Raw genomic sequence first — 5,000 nt, forward strand, 5'->3', positions numbered from 1 at the left:
GTACTTGGATGGGAGACCACCTGGGAATACCAGGTGCTGTAAGCTTTTCCCCTCTTGCTTCCATTACCATGGTCTTGTTATACATTACTAGTTTGTTATCTGAAACCCAACATAGATGAAGTTGCATAAGTAGTCTTGATGAGAGCTCTGCAATGGCTTACGGTCACACTACCCTGAGAACGCCCGATCTCGTCTGATCTCGGAAGCTAAGCAGGGTTTGGCCTGGTTAGTACTTGGATGGGAGACCACCTGGGAATACCAGGTGCTGTAAGCTTTTCCCCTCTTGCTTCCATTACCATGGTCTTGTTATACATTACTAGTTTGTTATCTGAAACCCAACATAGATGAAGTTGCATAAGTAGTCTTGATGAGAGCTCTGCAATGGCTTACGGTCACACTACCCTGAGAACGCCCGATCTTGTCTGATCTCGGAAGCTAAGCAGGGTTTGGCCTGGTTAGTACTTGGATGGGAGACCACCTGGGAATACCAGGTGCTGTAAGCTTTTCCCCTCTTGCTTCCATTACCATGGTCTTGTTATACATTACTAGTTTGTTATCTGAAACCCAACATAGATGAAGTTGCATAAGTAGTCTTGATGAGAGCTCTGCAATGGCTTACGGTCACACTACCCTGAGAACGCCCGATCTCGTCTGATCTCGGAAGCTAAGCAGGGTTTGGCCTGGTTAGTACTTGGATGGGAGACCACCTGGGAATACCAGGTGCTGTAAGCTTTTCCCCTCTTGCTTCCATTACCATGGTCTTGTTATACATTACTAGTTTGTTATCTGAAACCCAACATAGATGAAGTTGCATAAGTAGTCTTGATGAGAGCTCTGCAATGGCTTACGGTCACACTACCCTGAGAACGCCCGATCTCGTCTGATCTCGGAAGCTAAGCAGGGTTTGGCCTGGTTAGTACTTGGATGGGAGACCACCTGGGAATACCAGGTGCTGTAAGCTTTTCCCCTCTTGCTTCCATTACCATGGTCTTGTTATACATTACTAGTTTGTTATCTGAAACCCAACATAGATGAAGTTGCATAAGTAGTCTTGATGAGAGCTCTGCAATGGCTTACGGTCACACTACCCTGAGAACGCCCGATCTCGTCTGATCTCGGAAGCTAAGCAGGGTTTGGCCTGGTTAGTACTTGGATGGGAGACCACCTGGGAATACCAGGTGCTGTAAGCTTTTCCCCTCTTGCTTCCATTACCATGGTCTTGTTATACATTACTAGTTTGTTATCTGAAACCCAACATAGATGAAGTTGCATAAGTAGTCTTGATGAGAGCTCTGCAATGGCTTACGGTCACACTACCCTGAGAACGCCCGATCTCGTCTGATCTCGGAAGCTAAGCAGGGTTTGGCCTGGTTAGTACTTGGATGGGAGACCACCTGGGAATACCAGGTGCTGTAAGCTTTTCCCCTCTTGCTTCCATTACCATGGTCTTGTTATACATTACTAGTTTGTTATCTGAAACCCAACATAGATGAAGTTGCATAAGTAGTCTTGATGAGAGCTCTGCAATGGCTTACGGTCACACTACCCTGAGAACGCCCGATCTCGTCTGATCTCGGAAGCTAAGCAGGGTTTGGCCTGGTTAGTACTTGGATGGGAGACCACCTGGGAATACCAGGTGCTGTAAGCTTTTCCCCTCTTGCTTCCATTACCATGGTCTTGTTATACATTACTAGTTTGTTATCTGAAACCCAACATAGATGAAGTTGCATAAGTAGTCTTGATGAGAGCTCTGCAATGGCTTACGGTCACACTACCCTGAGAACGTCTGATCTCGGAAGCTAAGCAGGGTTTGGCCTGGTTAGTACTTGGATGGGAGACCACCTGGGAATACCAGGTGCTGTAAGCTTTTCCCCTCTTGCTTCCATTACCATGGTCTTGTTATACATTACTAGTTTGTTATCTGAAACCCAACATAGATGAAGTTGCATAAGTAGTCTTGATGAGAGCTCTGCAATGGCTTACGGTCACACTACCCTGAGAACGCCCGATCTCGTCTGATCTCGGAAGCTAAGCAGGGTTTGGCCTGGTTAGTACTTGGATGGGAGACCACCAGGGAATACCAGGTGCTGTAAGCTTTTCCCCTCTTGCTTCCATTACCATGGTCTTGTTATACATTACTAGTTTGTTATCTGAAACCCAACATAGATGAAGTTGCATAAGTAGTCTTGATGAGAGCTCTGCAATGGCTTACGGTCACACTACCCTGAGAACGCCCGATCTCGTCTGATCTCGGAAGCTAAGCAGGGTTTGGCCTGGTTAGTACTTGGATGGGAGACCACCTGGGAATACCAGGTGCTGTAAGCTTTTCCCCTCTTGCTTCCATTACCATGGTCTTGTTATACATTACTAGTTTGTTATCTGAAACCCAACATAGATGAAGTTGCATAAGTAGTCTTGATGAGAGCTCTGCAATGGCTTACAGTCACACTACCCTGAGAACGCCCGATCTCGTCTGATCTCGGAAGCTAAGCAGGGTTTGGCCTGGTTAGTACTTGGATGGGAGACCACCTGGGAATACCAGGTGCTGTAAGCTTTTCCCCTCTTGCTTCCATTACCATGGTCTTGTTATACATTACTAGTTTGTTATCTGAAACCCAACATAGATGAAGTTGCATAAGTAGTCTTGATGAGAGCTCTGCAATGGCTTACGGTCACACTACCCTGAGAACGCCCGATCTCGTCTGATCTCGGAAGCTAAGCAGGGTTTGGCCTGGTTAGTACTTGGATGGGAGACCACCTGGGAATACCAGGTGCTGTAAGCTTTTCCCCTCTTGCTTCCATTACCATGGTCTTGTTATACATTACTAGTTTGTTGTCTGAAACCCAACATAGATGAAGTTGCATAAGTAGTCTTGATGAGAGCTCTGCAATGGCTTACGGTCACACTACCCTGAGAACGCCCGGTCTCGTCTGATCTCGGAAGCTAAGCAGGGTTTGGCCTGGTTAGTACTTGGATGGGAGACCACCTGGGAATACCAGGTGCTGTAAGCTTTTCCCCTCTTGCTTCCATTACCATGGTCTTGTTATACATTACTAGTTTGTTATCTGAAACCCAACATAGATGAAGTTGCATAAGTAGTCTTGATGAGAGCTCTGCAATGGCTTACGGTCACACTACCCTGAGAACGCCCGATCTCGTCTGATCTCGGAAGCTAAGCAGGGTTTGGCCTGGTTAGTACTTGGATGGGAGACCACCTGGGAATACCAGGTGCTGTAAGCTTTTCCCCTCTTGCTTCCATTACCATGGTCTTGTTATACATTACTAGTTTGTTATCTGAAACCCAACATAGATGAAGTTGCATAAGTAGTCTTGATGAGAGCTCTGCAATGGCTTACGGTCACACTACCCTGAGAACGCCCGATCTCGTCTGATCTCGGAAGCTAAGCAGGGTTTGGCCTGGTTAGTACTTGGATGGGAGACCACCTGGGAATACCAGGTGCTGTAAGCTTTTCCCCTCTTGCTTCCATTACCATGGTCTTGTTATACATTACTAGTTTGTTATCTGAAACCCAACATAGATGAAGTTGCATAAGTAGTCTTGATGAGAGCTCTGCAATGGCTTACGGTCACACTACCCTGAGAACGCCCGATCTCGTCTGATCTCGGAAGCTAAGCAGGGTTTGGCCTGGTTAGTACTTGGATGGGAGACCACCTGGGAATACCAGGTGCTGTAAGCTTTTCCCCTCTTGCTTCCATTACCATGGTCTTGTTATACATTACCAGTTTGTTATCTGAAACCCAACATAGATGAAGTTGCATAAGTAGTCTTGATGAGAGCTCTGCAATGGCTTACGGTCACACTACCCTGAGAACGCCCGATCTCGTCTGATCTCGCAAGCTAAGCAGGGTTTGGCCTGGTTAGTACTTGGATGGGAGACCACCTGGGAATACCAGGTGCTGTAAGCTTTTCCCCTCTTGCTTCCATTACCATGGTCTTGTTATACATTATTAGTTTGTTATCTGAAACCCAACATAGATGAAGTTGCATAAGTAGTCTTGATGAGAGCTCTGCAATGGCTTACGGTCACACTACCCTGAGAACGTCTGATCTCGGAAGCTAAGCATGGTTTGGCCTGGTTAGTACTTGGATGGGAGACCACCTGGGAATACCAGGTGCTGTAAGCTTTTCCCCTCTTGCTTCCATTACCATGGTCTTGTTATACATTACTAGTTTGTTATCTGAAACCCAACATAGATGAAGTTGCATAAGTAGTCTTGATGAGAGCTCTGCAATGGCTTACGGTCACACTACCCTGAGAACGCCCGATCTCGTCTGATCTCGGAAGCTAAGCAGGGTTTGGCCTGGTTAGTACTTGGATGGGAGACCACCTGGGAATACCAGGTGCTGTAAGCTTTTCCCCTCTTGCTTCCATTACCATGGTCTTGTTATACATTACTAGTTTGTTATCTGAAACCCAACATAGATGAAGTTGCATAAGTAGTCTTGATGAGAGCTCTGCAATGGCTTACGGTCACACTACCCTGAGAACGCCCGATCTCGTCTGATCTCGGAAGCTAAGCAGGGTTTGGCCTGGTTAGTACTTGGATGGGAGACCACCTGGGAATACCAGGTGCTGTAAGCTTTTCCCCTCTTGCTTCCATTACCATGGTCTTGTTATACATTACTAGTTTGTTATCTGAAACCCAACATAGATGAAGTTGCATAAGTAGTCTTGATGAGAGCTCTGCAATGGCTTACGGTCACACTACCCTGAGAACGCCCGATCTCGTCTGATCTCGGAAGCTAAGCAGGGTTTGGCCTGGTTAGTACTTGGATGGGAGACCACCTGGGAATACCAGGTGCTGTAAGCTTTTCCCCTCTTGCTTCCATTACCATGGTCTTGTTATACATTACTAGTTTGTTATCTGAAACCCAACATAGATGAAGTTGCATAAGTAGTCTTGATGAGAGCTCTGCAATGGCTTACGGTCACACTACCCTGAGAACGCCCGATCTCGTCTGATCTCGGAAGCTAAG

At 46.6% G+C, this 5,000-nt stretch overlaps 21 non-coding genes and 2 pseudogenes across 21 annotated transcripts in view; all 23 read left to right on the forward strand.

The window, feature by feature from the left end:
* The window catches only part of LOC125791439 (5S ribosomal RNA), a 119-nt gene extending 74 nt beyond the window's left edge, over positions 1-45 (forward strand). The window contains exon 1 of the ribosomal RNA XR_007431165.1: positions 1-45. This exon is cut by the window's left edge and continues 74 nt beyond it. This is a non-coding gene — a ribosomal RNA (5S ribosomal RNA).
* A 110-nt stretch (positions 46-155) lies between these two features.
* Positions 156-274, forward strand: LOC125791440 (5S ribosomal RNA). The gene has a single exon (XR_007431166.1). It is a non-coding gene; the product is annotated as a 5S ribosomal RNA (ribosomal RNA).
* Positions 275-384: 110 nt separating this feature from the next.
* On the forward strand, positions 385-503 carry LOC125792114 (5S ribosomal RNA). Its single transcript, XR_007431846.1, has one exon. It is a non-coding gene; the product is annotated as a 5S ribosomal RNA (ribosomal RNA).
* Positions 504-613: 110 nt separating this feature from the next.
* On the forward strand, positions 614-732 carry LOC125791442 (5S ribosomal RNA). Its single transcript, XR_007431168.1, has one exon. It is a non-coding gene; the product is annotated as a 5S ribosomal RNA (ribosomal RNA).
* Positions 733-842: 110 nt separating this feature from the next.
* On the forward strand, positions 843-961 carry LOC125791443 (5S ribosomal RNA). The gene has a single exon (XR_007431169.1). It is a non-coding gene; the product is annotated as a 5S ribosomal RNA (ribosomal RNA).
* A 110-nt stretch (positions 962-1,071) lies between these two features.
* LOC125791444 (5S ribosomal RNA) lies at positions 1,072-1,190 on the forward strand. Its single transcript, XR_007431170.1, has one exon. It is a non-coding gene; the product is annotated as a 5S ribosomal RNA (ribosomal RNA).
* A 110-nt stretch (positions 1,191-1,300) lies between these two features.
* Positions 1,301-1,419, forward strand: LOC125791445 (5S ribosomal RNA). The gene has a single exon (XR_007431171.1). It is a non-coding gene; the product is annotated as a 5S ribosomal RNA (ribosomal RNA).
* Positions 1,420-1,529: 110 nt separating this feature from the next.
* On the forward strand, positions 1,530-1,648 carry LOC125791446 (5S ribosomal RNA). Its single transcript, XR_007431172.1, has one exon. It is a non-coding gene; the product is annotated as a 5S ribosomal RNA (ribosomal RNA).
* A 110-nt stretch (positions 1,649-1,758) lies between these two features.
* Positions 1,759-1,867, forward strand: LOC125792761 (5S ribosomal RNA; annotated as a pseudogene).
* A 110-nt stretch (positions 1,868-1,977) lies between these two features.
* LOC125791829 (5S ribosomal RNA) lies at positions 1,978-2,096 on the forward strand. The gene has a single exon (XR_007431561.1). It is a non-coding gene; the product is annotated as a 5S ribosomal RNA (ribosomal RNA).
* A 110-nt stretch (positions 2,097-2,206) lies between these two features.
* LOC125791447 (5S ribosomal RNA) lies at positions 2,207-2,325 on the forward strand. The gene has a single exon (XR_007431173.1). It is a non-coding gene; the product is annotated as a 5S ribosomal RNA (ribosomal RNA).
* A 110-nt stretch (positions 2,326-2,435) lies between these two features.
* Positions 2,436-2,554, forward strand: LOC125791634 (5S ribosomal RNA). The gene has a single exon (XR_007431362.1). It is a non-coding gene; the product is annotated as a 5S ribosomal RNA (ribosomal RNA).
* Positions 2,555-2,664: 110 nt separating this feature from the next.
* LOC125791448 (5S ribosomal RNA) lies at positions 2,665-2,783 on the forward strand. The gene has a single exon (XR_007431174.1). It is a non-coding gene; the product is annotated as a 5S ribosomal RNA (ribosomal RNA).
* Positions 2,784-2,893: 110 nt separating this feature from the next.
* Positions 2,894-3,012, forward strand: LOC125791892 (5S ribosomal RNA). Its single transcript, XR_007431624.1, has one exon. It is a non-coding gene; the product is annotated as a 5S ribosomal RNA (ribosomal RNA).
* Positions 3,013-3,122: 110 nt separating this feature from the next.
* Positions 3,123-3,241, forward strand: LOC125791449 (5S ribosomal RNA). The gene has a single exon (XR_007431175.1). It is a non-coding gene; the product is annotated as a 5S ribosomal RNA (ribosomal RNA).
* A 110-nt stretch (positions 3,242-3,351) lies between these two features.
* On the forward strand, positions 3,352-3,470 carry LOC125791450 (5S ribosomal RNA). Its single transcript, XR_007431176.1, has one exon. It is a non-coding gene; the product is annotated as a 5S ribosomal RNA (ribosomal RNA).
* A 110-nt stretch (positions 3,471-3,580) lies between these two features.
* Positions 3,581-3,699, forward strand: LOC125791451 (5S ribosomal RNA). The gene has a single exon (XR_007431177.1). It is a non-coding gene; the product is annotated as a 5S ribosomal RNA (ribosomal RNA).
* A 110-nt stretch (positions 3,700-3,809) lies between these two features.
* On the forward strand, positions 3,810-3,928 carry LOC125792294 (5S ribosomal RNA). The gene has a single exon (XR_007432026.1). It is a non-coding gene; the product is annotated as a 5S ribosomal RNA (ribosomal RNA).
* A 110-nt stretch (positions 3,929-4,038) lies between these two features.
* On the forward strand, positions 4,039-4,147 carry LOC125792786 (5S ribosomal RNA; annotated as a pseudogene).
* Positions 4,148-4,257: 110 nt separating this feature from the next.
* Positions 4,258-4,376, forward strand: LOC125791453 (5S ribosomal RNA). Its single transcript, XR_007431179.1, has one exon. It is a non-coding gene; the product is annotated as a 5S ribosomal RNA (ribosomal RNA).
* A 110-nt stretch (positions 4,377-4,486) lies between these two features.
* Positions 4,487-4,605, forward strand: LOC125791454 (5S ribosomal RNA). Its single transcript, XR_007431180.1, has one exon. It is a non-coding gene; the product is annotated as a 5S ribosomal RNA (ribosomal RNA).
* A 110-nt stretch (positions 4,606-4,715) lies between these two features.
* LOC125791455 (5S ribosomal RNA) lies at positions 4,716-4,834 on the forward strand. The gene has a single exon (XR_007431181.1). It is a non-coding gene; the product is annotated as a 5S ribosomal RNA (ribosomal RNA).
* A 110-nt stretch (positions 4,835-4,944) lies between these two features.
* The window catches only part of LOC125791456 (5S ribosomal RNA), a 119-nt gene continuing 63 nt past the window's right edge, over positions 4,945-5,000 (forward strand). The window contains exon 1 of the ribosomal RNA XR_007431182.1: positions 4,945-5,000. This exon is cut by the window's right edge and continues 63 nt beyond it. This is a non-coding gene — a ribosomal RNA (5S ribosomal RNA).

Source organism: Astyanax mexicanus, unplaced genomic scaffold, assembly GCF_023375975.1.
Source record: "Astyanax mexicanus isolate ESR-SI-001 unplaced genomic scaffold, AstMex3_surface scaffold_36, whole genome shotgun sequence".
Classification (NCBI taxonomy): domain Eukaryota; kingdom Metazoa; phylum Chordata; class Actinopteri; order Characiformes; family Acestrorhamphidae; genus Astyanax; species Astyanax mexicanus.